Here is a 13905-nt window from a genome sequence, read left to right as displayed (position 1 = left end):
TTCAAATTAACATATCCCTACGTGCTAGTCTGGTTTCCTTCGAAGTCTATCATCATGGTAGGCTACCGTATAATTTTGTCTGGTCAAACTCTGGCTGTCCTGAGAGTTTTAAGAGTAATCATGTTCGAGGATGCTCCCGTGTCAATAAAAGCCCTTTTGAATTCCGAACCCTTGATGTGTGCAGTAACATGCAGGGGTCTGTTGTGACCTTCCTCTTCCATCATGTCATCTTCAGTAAACGTGAAATTATTTATGGACATCTCTGATGTTTTCAGGGCTTGAATTCGGGAAGGAGCCAAACGTGCGTCTAGAGCTATCTGATTGATTGCAGCAAACATCTCTGCTCGTTGATCCTTTGAGAGGTATAGAGGCTCACAAAGACTTTCCACTAAGGAAGACGCCTCCTGGTCCACTAACCGCTGGTTGGTGGTGAAGCTATTGACTTGAAGACGATCATCGGTTGAAGAGTTAGTCATCATCGTTGGAATCTCCGGAGCAGAGAAACGGCTCAAATCTGATGTCAGCTTGACGAGGAAGTTGAGTATGTTCTCTATTGTCTCTTTCATCACGTCCATGTTCCTCGTGTGTGTTTCCTGTACCCGGGCCAATTTTATCAGGGTCGGAATTTCTCCATTAGTTGTGCGATCAAATAGAGTGTTGGAAGGAGGAGCATCATCATTTGAAGGATTCTGCTCGGAGTTTGGAGTTGAATTGATACTTAGACCAACCATCCTGAATTTTAGAAAATTGAAATGGAAATTGAAAATTGATCTTGCAACCGAGAGATTAAACTCCCACTGTGGTCGCCAGTTGTTTTGGGGTAAAAACTGATTCTGCTGTTTTTGGTAAATTTGGGTGTGTTGATGAAAAACGAATTTAAACCCTTAACAAATGCACTGCACGGGAGTACTTTTAGATTCGAGAGACCAATCTGTAAGACTGGCCGTTCCAGATTCAATTCGGTCACAATGTGAAGGAGAAAGGTTGATCTTAGGGAGGGAAGCAAAGAAGGTGTTTGAGATCAGAATGTTGAACTATGAAGGTGTGGCTGTTTTATGACTTGTATCAGAAAATGGTTTCTGGCAACTTGTGTTGATAACACTTTCGTCTTGTCCGTTTTGAATAGGTTGAAAATCCTATTTATACAAGTCATGTTCGAGCACACTCTAATCTCGTAGGAAGTGGAGGTGATTAGGCGATGTAGGAGTGGAGGTGTGTAAAAAGTGGTGATCACCACATTTCCACTATGAGGGGAAACTGGTCACGCCTTCACCCACTATCTCATTGTTGTTAACCGTCCGTTCTTCCCTGACACGTTCTCGTAATGGGCGCGTTGCACGCCGCATGCTGTAAACCGCCAGACCAATACCCAGTGAGCATCCCCCAGTTTGTGACATGTTTGATGTCTCGAGTAAATGGGTCGAGTCGTGGGACTCGTCGCTGAAAGCAGAACAGTGCTTTTAGGTCAAATAATAAATTATTTGTGAAACCAATATTTATAAAACATCGATTATAATCGATGTGTATGAAGCATCGCTTTTAAGCGAGCAGCTGAAAATAATCGATGTGTTAGAAGCATCGCTGTTTTTGAGCTCGATCGAATCAGTCACGGATTGAGCGTCTTAAAAGTAGCACGACCGGCCATGTTTGGGCAATCGTTTGAGGACCCTATGGTCGAGCTATCTCTTGGTCGATCATTCCCTGTGGAGGAGGAATGACCGGTGATCACAATCCTACTTTGTTAGTTTTTTAAAAATAATTCTACACCATCCAACTAGGACGACGAAGTTGGATGGACGAGATGATTTGAGACAGTTGTATATTAGGGGTTTAGGGGTCACGCGGCCAACCCTCTTTTGGGCGAGCGATCCGAGGCATTAAGTGCTAGTTTGAACAGGTCGATCGACCATGTGTAAAGACGGGTTGCCGGCGAGCATGTTGACATCTCGTGGGCCATATAAAATTAGATCTACGCCACTCGATTCGGCTGGCGAAGATGGATGGTCGTGATCGATTTGCGGCAGTAAGATGTTGCCGCAAACACCAATTAGGGTTTCAAAGCAGCCGCGTCCACCCTAGTTTAATCGAACGATTTTGGTGTGCCATTGACTTCCATGAGCAAGTCGATTGGTCGGGGATAATATTGGGTCGACGGTTAACATATTGGCACTTCCTTGATCGTTTGAAACGCGATCTAAGTCATCCAACTAGGCTGGCTAAGTTGGACGGATGTGATGATTTGCGGCAATAATATACTTCCACAACCCAAAATTATGGCTTTGAAATAGCGTGCTTGCCCTAGTTTGGACAAACGATTTAACGCCCTATAGGCTTGTAGCGGGCAGGTCGATCGACCAAGGGAGATGCTGGGCCGCCAATGGACACGCCGACACTTCTTTAATCGTCTATAGGAAAATCCAAGCCGTCCGACTAGGCCAGCGAAGTTGGACTGTCGTGATGTTTATGAGACCGCTTTGGCCGGTCTAGCTCGTTTCAGCTCTCTTCTTCAACATCGCGATCACTCATGTTTGGGATAATCGTTCGAAGCGTTTGGGGATGATCTAGATAGGACTCGATCGACTGGGGAACTAGTGGGCCCGCCGGTAGTCACTACGGTGATTGTCTAGTTCTGCCGGGAGCAGTTTAGGTTTGTTGAATCGCGCGGCCAAGTTGTGTGGCCGTGATCATTTCTGAGATTGTTAATAACAGTCTAGATTTTTATTAAGGATTTTAAGCGTGTTCGATCGAGCTAACTTAAAAGTGCGCCGATGCAAATTTTCTTTGTCAGAGAGTGATGCAGCCTATGTGAGTACTTCTGTGCAGATCTCAACACTGGAACTTCAGGAGATTCATGCTACCCTGCTGAGAGTGAACATTCAATCGTCATGTTATGTAAATACTGAGAGTTCGGCTGGGAACATAGCGTAGGAAAATACTATGCAAGTCATGCATTAACGAATAATGCTGGTACAAAATAGAATTCACAGAATATTTGGGATTTGTTGCTACATGCACCATTCTGAGTGAATTTCATATATATATTGAATTGCTCAAATGAGCGAAGAGGTTTCTTGCACTCATCACTTTTAAATGGATTCATCCACTTGCAGGGCGACAACGTATTAAATACAGGGTTTTACAATTTTAGCCCTGAACTAAAAACTACCATCAACAGTCGGCAACTCCCCCTGATTAGTTTTAGAGTTGTTCCAGACAGTTCCTTTAGTCATGTACTTTTCGAACTGAATATAGATAATGACTTAGAAAATAGTCTACCATATCTCCCCCTGATTACTTTCATTGGAGAAGAGATTATTGTTCTTTCATAATCAACAACCTTTGGATTGCACTTTCGTTAGTATTCCATTTTATGTTTTTGCAGGGATAAAACAAATTTATGTTAATGGTTACTTTTAAGTACATGATTACATTCATGATACCGTTCCAATGACGTTGCGTTGGCACTGAGCTATATCTAGCTAACAAGTTCATTGAGGATGTAACATTTGGCCGAGTACATTATTCCAAGTATAATAATGCGTCTATTATACTTAGATAAGGAAAGTTCATCTACCGACACAACTTTGTCACGAATTGGTCATTTATGTACATTTGAAACTCGACTAATCATGGGAGTGCTAGCAGGATGCATATCCTTGTTAGAATGCCTGAAAATGGACATATACAAACTGGTGGAATAATATACCACAAGCTCGGTCTTCTAGTTCAGAACATAGATACGATCGAGATTTCCCATCTCAAATTCAGATTTTAAATAGCTTGTAAGATCTCTTATTCCATTAAGAGTATTTATCATGTCCATATCGTTGACATAGATAGCTATAATTCTGAATCAGGAACTTATTTAATATGCATGGCACAAAACCGTACTTGTTTATCCCTTACCGATCAAATAGTCACTTAGACGGGTATACCACATCCGCCTGATTATTTAAATCAATAAGTGAGTGTTCCAGTGTAACTGCAAACACACTCCGTGGTTTAGAGTCATTCGAATTGGGAAGCAAAAGGCCATCATGCACTTTTGCAAATATCTTTGAGTCCAAATCTCCAGAGATATAACCACATTTACTATGTTTCAAGTTCTTTTGAAACTAATAAGCAAATTAATTAACTGAACATTATGATGTTCAAAATAATTTGCGATCCAGGGGTTTGTGAGAAACCTCGCGCCACAAGGTGATTCTTTATACTTTAAGACCTCATTCCTCTCACTACACTTTGTTACAAATAACCACATATGTCCCACAGGCTTTACACTTGGTTGGTTAGCACTACCACACCAAATACCCGTATATTTGTCAAAGAACTAAGTTCTACCTGGATTGCGTGGGCCAAATATGCTCTTTATTTGAAATTACTCAAAATAAAGCATGGTTAGATCTCATTGTGCTCTACTTATGGAGCAATTATTTATGGATTGTATCATCACTTTGCACGCATGATCCTTCCACTGACTCATGGTCATTCTCATAATCCGTCAGGATTTCATTGTTCTCTAGAATCATTTAAAACTTCGAAGCGTCCACCAGTATTGATTCATGGACATAGTCAGAGAAAATCGAATGATATGATTCATTAATGATACAAATTAGGTTGTGCCTTACTCATCTACTTCCTTTCTAGGTGAGCATTGATCGAACATGGTGGTCTCTTCATCTTCCTTTATGGAGCCACAGCCTCAACTACACTTCCACCAAGAGTAGTTGCAACACCTTAGTCTACGGTGTACCCCATACTGAGGATTTCTAACCTTGCAGGAATATTTGTAGCTGGTATGTGTGATCTTGTCACTTTAGCGACATCAGTATACGTTCTGAAAATCGATTATTCTTTGTCACTTCACATTTACATTTGTGGAGTACAAGAAACAATATGAGACACAGTGGTAACACACCACGACAATTCCTGTCGTTCCCTTAGAAAATACGTTTTTTATCTTCCCCTAACGACGGGAAGACTGTCTCATTAAAATGAAAACCCGCAAATATAGTGGTAAGAAATCTTCTTCCAAAGGTTTTAAAAATGCGGATAATTGTTGGGAACTCATTTCCAACATAAATACTTAACAGTTTTGAAGACCCATCATAGTACGATGTGGAGTCGTAATGGCACATGTATATTGCAACCAAAAATGCGTAAGAACACGAATGTCAGGCTTAAATCCAATTACCAACTGGTATGCAAAAAAAAAGGTTGACTAGTATTTGGGTCTAAAAACGAATTAAGTAAAGATGCGCGTAATATTGCATATTCCCAAAGCAATAAAAAGTAGGTTGGTACGTATAACCTATTCCTTAGACACCATCTGTAACCTTTGATGATAGCTTTTGCGAGACCATGGGTTATAGGATGCTCTACATTGATCCTATTAAACATGCAATAACCATCAAATCCTTTTGATGTATACTCTCTAGCATTTAAAAGGGGTGGTAAGCCCTTATATGTATAATATGTGCTAGTAGTTTTCCAAACGCAACATTTTCCGGAATTGTAACTAGCCCAAAGTTTGAAAACATCCACCAGAGCCGTAAGTCACTTTAATGGTCCGCATTCTGCGTGGATATATTTCTACATCACCTTATTTTCTTTGTAATATAGGTTGTTTACCACGTGCATCTTCGGATGGTCTCAATCCTTTTTACAATAGACCTTGTAAACTGAGTGATGTGATCCCTTACTTTAAAGCATAATGAGAACTAGGGGATGGTGTATCTAGTTCTCTAGAGAACACTTATTGAGAGATATGTTGTCGTTTCACATTCTGTCAATCTTTCTCCTGTTTTTGTTCACACAAACAAAGTGATGTTCGTATGAATCCTTTCAAAACGATCATCATGTCACAACCAAAGTTGCTTTATAATTATGTCCAAAGCATGTATGAGTCAATTCCCAACATTTCATCATTGGAGTCATATGGATTCAATAATCCAAATATTATAGTGATTTACATTTCACTAGATTGACTTGACTCATTGGTTTCTCTAAAAATATGTTTCCTTCCAAATACATTAGAGATTATAAAAGATGCAGTCAATTATATTCTCATCATTGTGAGTTTTTGCATGATATCCACCACTTGCATGGGTTTCTGTGGAATTTAACAAGGTGTGATCATCTCTTGGTATATGTAGAGATTTGTGACGTCTTTGTTGTATCTTGAAAACAAATTTTAAGTAGTGCTTTGCTCGATGATTCAATCCTCGTAGTCACATTATAAGGAAATAGTTCAACAACTAGTTTATATTCCTTAAATTAGTGGAAGAAAAACAACTATCAGTTAGACATTTGGGTCTTGAGAGTTTTAATAAGTGGTGTGATCTTATTATGTTACAAAAATGGGGTTCAACTCAAGTACTTTAGAGTGAATATATATTACGTTTAACCCAATATATCTCAAGTACTTTAGAGAATTTATGTCTCGTGTTTTCATTCCATAAGTGCAGACATTGGATCTAGTTCAACTGAATAAGATAGTCAATTGGCCAGGCAAAGTTCTTGTTGGCATTAAAGCTGATGTGAAAATTGGTTGCTACTATGATACGCACATTACGTTGTATATACCAACACCTAGGACCATGTGCATTTCCAACTCTTTCATTTATGATGGGAGCTAGGATTATATTTTAGCTTTATCACATATTCAATTGATACCTATACTTTGGTGTCATTACTACCGAGGAAAAAAATACATCTTTGTCTCATGATATATGTGTCCCATTTCACATGCTTTATATGAGTAGGTACGTCTAACCCTCATTACTTCGGGGTTCTTTCCATTTTCAATTTTGCTACATTTAGCTTAATTTGAGAAATTTCTTTATCTCAACAGGCCAAGAATCTCACTACACATGTTAACCAATTACTTTAGGTTGAATAGATTACTAAAGACAAATCTCTTGTTGTCATACTTCAACATATACTGGTTCGTTAGTATCATGGATGAAGTATAGAAATGGAAATTTTCTGACTCATATCATTTTTTGTGACTTTCTCCACAAAAATTGGAATACATGTGATTTTATTTGAATGTATGTTTTGAAACTACTGACAGATTAATAGTCGAGCAAGTGGATTACATTCCACGGAACATTCAAATTTTTGGGGAAGAAAATATCACGTACACAATAATAGTGTTCAAGTACTTCAAAACCCCAAATAAATATATTTGAATCGAGTTGGTACAACCAATTGAACAAAATACACCATTCAACTATAGCCAATATCATATTCAAGGGAACAAAATAACGTTAAGACCAAAATTCTCAGTGATCGAGATCAATAAAAATAATTTACATTGACCGTTTATATGTTGTTGACTTATATTAAGACAAAAATAAACAAAACTAGGCATATTCTAAAAACAAATAAATAAGCCTAGCGAGTAAATAATCCTAGCATATAAAAACTCACGTTATAGTTACATACCTCAGATTCTGGTTCCCACCGTATACACCCAAAACCCACACGCCCTTGATCGCGCACAGCCCAAAAATATAACATAACATAACAGGACAGGCCCTAGAACCGAGTTGGGACGACCGAGTTGGAACGGATTTTCCTTTTCCTCTTTTCTAAGGTCGGAGAACACACGGTATCGTCTGTGATGGAACTTTCCTTCTCCTCTTTTCCTACATGATTCCAAGCAACGGAATATTATATCCCAAACAAAATGAAAATCCTTTCATATGGGATCCACATACATAACTTGTACAGATCATACACATATAATAATATATAAAATACAAATCCATTATAAATCCATTGATACAGGATGCAGATAGGATTCGTTTTCACCACGGATATAACCAATCGATTATGGGATACATACATATGGTTTCAACATATCAAATTGAATATACATACGGATTTATCTTGGATATGGCGAAATCAAAAACATGGAAAGGAAAAAAAAATAGATCCAACTTATCTGATTTGATTCTATTGATTTCATTATTAACTTAACGATAATTGCATAACCGTGTTGATCTAAATCATCCATGTAGAGAAAAAAAATAAAAATAATCAATCGATCAAATTAGCTCTGCGGTATAGCTTCGTGCATGATAACGTTTTGCAGTAGAATAATGGGGAAAAAAAGAGGCAGAGAAAGAGAAGATTTTTATTGATAAGTTCTCTGGTTACATGGATATCATATCCTCTATATACATGGAGAAGAGAAAATAAAAAGACTTCCGTTTTGGAACGCACATCCATGGGCACGGGCCCTTTAACACTTTTTCAATAATAAGAGGTCTGCCAGATACAAACCTATGTAGCTAGGAAAATAAAGAACAAAAATACCATTTTATCCCGATGCCGACGAGTTTTGAAGTCAGTAGTAAATATCATCAGCCAACAACTTGACCATTGTAATACATTATAAGCATAAAGATTAAAAAGTAAGATGTAAAACGCAAATGAAACACGAAGAGAAAGAGCATCTACAATGATAGTATCCAATTCATGTATATTGAGATTGGAGAATGAATCGATATTATAATTTCACCATTTTGATTTATTTTTTTCTTAATTGGAAAGAGATGCTTCTACGAGAGATGAGTAGTTTGTACAAAAGAGATTCAGAGAGTAACCTGGAAAACATAAGTCTATTTTTATGTCGAAAAAGAACTTGAACTCGAACCAGTCTAATGACTAATGTAAATGTATTCTAAATAACGAATCAGAAACAAATCTGAAGAAAAACATAATACATGAAAGTGCATACAAGATCACCCAAATAATGAAGGAAATTATTAAAATCAATGAAATAACTCCGAAATCAAGATCAACTATATAAAAACTTATCAAAAACAAGTAATTTTTACTCATATCTTATGAATAAGGAAGAAGATGATATATTTTCTAACCAAACTTATCACAGACTGACATTCACAACAAGCTTATTAGCCCAAAAGTTTGCTTTCGTGTCTCAGTGAATAAAGAAGGGAGCATCAAAAAGTGTTCCCAAAAATAGAATCGCAAGAAGGATATTGTCACAAAAAACCAAGGAATTACACACATATATTTTACAGAGTCAGATTATGTGCATGAAGCCACTTTCGAATTCTATGTTTATGAGAGCACGTTTTATTATCACAATTAAGCCTCGTATCGTTGTAATATGCATGTGAACTAAAAACTGAGAAATACTAGTATATTAGACTAGTTCTTGAAGAGTAACACAAGCTTATTTATCAAATACTTTACGATATGTTGCATAAAATAAGAAGAAAATAGTTTTTTATTCCCTTGAATACGTAGTATGTTAGTTTCTTCTCAAAATATTTACTATTTTCTCCTAAATTATACACTACCAAATTTATTTTTAACCGAGGTTATACTATACATTAAATTATTCACAAACTGAAAAGACGAGGGTAGCAAGCACTCTTGCCCCTTGATTCTAATATATACAAACACTCTATGATTAATCTTCTTGAGATTGAGAAAATAATAATATTCACACATATATTAGTGTCATTTTGCTATTAATTTAATCATTAAAAAAACATAAATTGTTGATGGTGGATTTTTGACAAAGGCGACAATCGAAAATTCGCATTCTCCTTATAGCAGAAATACGAAATCTGTGCTTATATGCTCTATTAATGGCCATGAGATCTATAGTGATCCAAATGGCTTTTCTATGTACATATATGAGCTAGAGCTTCATCCTGCTGAACTCTCAGTATTTTATATATATTCAATATACTTACCGAATATCTCATTATTTATATTGTACTCACATATGTATCAGATCTATGTTGATAGGACAACTCCTAGATGGATTCACCATTAGTATAGAGGATGTGATTGGTGATGGTTGCAAATCCTCTCCAGATAATGCAGCGGATAATAATAAAACATAAGGAAAGATATAGTTTGTTCAGACCTCATATTATTCCTAGGAATAACAATTATGAACAAAGACAATTATTTAGACCCTGGTTACCGACTGTAAATAAAAATTGTAATTAAACTTAAACTTGAAAAAGTTCGATAAAATCAGTTTTATTAATCAATCAACTGTCTAGAATAATAGGGTTATTTGGTTTTTGGTACTCAGGTTTTGACTAAAACCTGGGTTTGGTCTAACATTTGTCCAGCCTTTGCATTTGGTCTAAAGACCAACGTTGACCCGCGTTGACTCCGTTAAGTGATGATGTGTTTAACTTTTGACTTGATTTATTTTATTTGCACCCTCCAAAATAATAATATATTCTTATTACATCCCTACCTTTAACCTTCTTCTTCCTCAAATTGCAGCTTCTGCTGCTACATCAAGAAATGGGGAAGAACAGGTTGCTTCTCTCTAGTTGAGTCTAAATGATTGGGATGGTTATTGGCAAACCAAATTCAGGCCGTTCAACCAAATTCAGGCCATTCTATATATCTCCTCTACTTCCACCACTTCTTTATCAACAACAACATTTATTCTCTTCCATAACAACCATCACAGACTCATAGATTCATTTTCTCCCCTTAACAACAGCAAACACAATTTCTCTTCATGTACCTAAAATTCAACTGCAGCCACCATTAAATCTTGTCCCAAAACAACACCATCTTACCGGAACTTCAAATCAAATCAAACCCATGTTAAATCTTTCATCTTTTCTCATAATTCAAATCAGATCCGAGATAAACCCATTTATTCATAATCCCATACGAACTTCATCAAATCCATTCATTCGTACAATAAATCCATTCATTCATAATCCCAGACGAACTTCATCAAACTCATTCATTCGTACAATTTGAATCAAAAACCCCAAATCCCAAATCCATCGTTACAACTTGTAAAATCAAAAACCTCAAATCCATCAAGTTCATCGACTGAAATCAAGCAGCAACAACTCACAACACAGAGTCAACTCAAACATCATTAGATCTACTCACTCTCAGCTCAAGAAACTCCACAAATTTTCTAAAATCAGAAACAATTTGAATTCTAGCCAAAACCCATTCTCATGCTCTAATTACGAAACCCATTAATTTTAATCTTCTCCTCTATCATTGAATCATTCTTCACCAGCAGCAAAATCATCTCGTAATTGCATAACCCCTCTGTAATCTTCACCAGCAGCATCATTTTCCCGATCTCAGACATCATCTTCTCGATCTCAGGAAGCATCGCGTCCAACTCTTCTCTACAACTCGAGAATAAAACGAATTCTAGTCTTAGTATTCAATCCAACAAAAACCCATCTTCGATTTAAACACAAACCGCACATATGAACCTCAATTTCTTCTCGATTCAAACATCTATAATTTAAATTCAGAAACCCTAAGTTTTCATGTTCTTGAATCATTCAGCACAGATCTTCCCTGTCAACCTCTTCTCACAGCAACTACCTTCTCTCGCTGTAATTTTGAACAACCATCAATGCAAAAAGAATGAAAAACATGACGGTAACAATCTTAATTGGTGGTGCGCAACAGACACATAGAAGGAGACACATACAAGGAAAAGAGAAGAAAAGGGGGAGTTATAATTTTATTGGGCCCCTGGTAGTGAATACATAGTAATTTAAGGGATGCACCAAAAATAAACCAAGTCAAGTAGTTGACACGTCACCATATAACTGAGTCAATGCGGGTCAACGTTGGTCTTTAGACCAAACGCAAAGGCTGGACAAATGTTAGACCAAACCCAGGTTTTGCCCAAAACCTAAGTACCAAAAACCAAATAACCCAGAATAATAACTTTGCAGACTCTTAAATGGAAAAACCCTAACTTGTGCAATAAGAAAGGATGAAAAAAACTCACAATCGACTCAAACACTAATTTGATATTTTTGGCGACCCAAAAAACGGACTCCTAACGAAGAAATAAGTAACAACGTAAAAACTTTCATAAAATAGCAAAAAGGGTTGTTTGATGCCCTAAACGATGATTTTTGGGTTGTTTCACATCAAAATGGACCTCTATTGATCCAAATTACAACACTCGAGTCCTTAACTTACAAGTGATCTATCACACGTCTTATAGCTTGCTCCTTTTCATTACCAGATGTTCTCTGTCTATACAGAATATACATTTAGAATACTCTTGTTAACGAATACCAAATCTCATGGAAAGATTTCCACCAATGGAAAAAAATATATTGAATGTCTCAAGTCACAAATACTTTCACGACTGAATTCCTTAAACTTATTATAAGTCCAAGATTTACTTGAACCATATTGATTTACTAATGTATTTACAATATGTGTGATATTATAATTCTATCATTTAATTTAATTTTAGAAAGTTATTTGGCAATGGGAGAAATTCTTAGCATGTGTGATAATGAAACTAGTTGTTAAATATTACCTAGTCAATTAAATGATAATGCCAAATAAATAGTCTTTCAAAGAGTTTGCTCAAATTTATTTCCCATTTAAATAAACTCAGATACTTCACTAATTTACTAAAATTATAGGATAGATGGATATCAGCAAACTAAATAAATATGGTTATAGTATATCATCACTAGACAGAACAAATTTTTTATGGGATCTAATATGGAGGTAAGTAATTAAATAAATGTGGTTGTAGTATATCACCACTGGTGAGCACAAATTTATCAATCATTATTAATTATCGGTGGTAAGTTTTATAAGATTTTTTTTTCTTTTTAATGAAAAGTATCATAAGGCATCGTATATTTTGAGAAAGATTTTGAGGCATCTAATATTTTGTAAGGCATCTAATGTTTCTACCCAAAAACCATAATAATTATACAAGTCATATCAAATGTATCCGGAATTTGACTAATATAATTCTGAGAGAGACAACAATTTAAATCAATATTTTGTTAATGTGTGCGCTATGCATACATAAATAGATTATGACAAATTAAAACATACCATTAAATATGTCTATTATATTGATGGACGATTTGATAATGCTTGAAATTATACTTTCAAAAACACAAAGAAAAATTCTCTTTTCTTTTCTTTTCTTTTCTTTTATTTTATTTTCTCTTCTCTCCTCCCTCTCTCCTAAAGAAAAAAACCTTTAGAACTTCCTCCTTCTTTCTGGGCTAGATCTGAGCAAGAATTTATAGTTTTTTATGAATAAAAATAATCTAATTTGTGTTTTTAGGTTTTATTTTTGTTGTTTTTGGTGTCTATGGACAAATTTCTTCGTTGTTTAAGCGATATTTTCTTCATCTATTGGACGATTTCCTATTCGCTTTAATAGCAATTATTTCAAATCTCCATGGTGTTTCTTGGCTTGCTATTCTCGATTCATCAAGAACATCAATGATTCTGATCGGCGTAGCTTTGGATTCATATTCAACAAGAGGGATTTAGAGCATCCAGATTCGTTTGGATCTACAAGAATTTGGGCGAAATACTCTATTTCATTTGGAGCATTTCTTATTGAATAAGATAATTATTTTAAATGGTTACCATCATTCATCACTATTACATCTACAAAATTGGATGTCTTTGCGGTTCTGGCTCTTTCTCTTTGCGATGTACTTGCAATTGGTGTCGTCATTTGTATTTGGGTTTTGATTATCTTGTTTGGTGTTTTTGATAATCTTATAAGCAATCATGTAATCATCATTTTGGTTTGAATGAATTGAAATGTGATTTCCACCAACAAAAAAAAACAAAAACAAAGAGAAGATATGTTGATTTTATCTGTTTTATCACAATATTGTACACTCCAGACAAAGATATTAAATATCTATGGTGATCAGAAATTGATCCCTCAAGAATTTTTTTGAAATAGCTTAAACCCTAACAAAACAAAGACGTAATATAATAATACAAATAAGCCCTTGATTAAATCCCAAAGACATAGTAACGTAAATGAATTGTCACACATTATTACTATTCCTAATAGTATCACAGCCCTCACATACTACATCAACACCACTTGGA

Source organism: Papaver somniferum, chromosome 2 (assembly GCF_003573695.1).
Source record: "Papaver somniferum cultivar HN1 chromosome 2, ASM357369v1, whole genome shotgun sequence".
In the NCBI taxonomy this organism is placed as follows: Eukaryota; Viridiplantae; Streptophyta; class Magnoliopsida; order Ranunculales; family Papaveraceae; genus Papaver; species Papaver somniferum.
Note: the sequence above shows the minus strand (reverse complement) of the source record.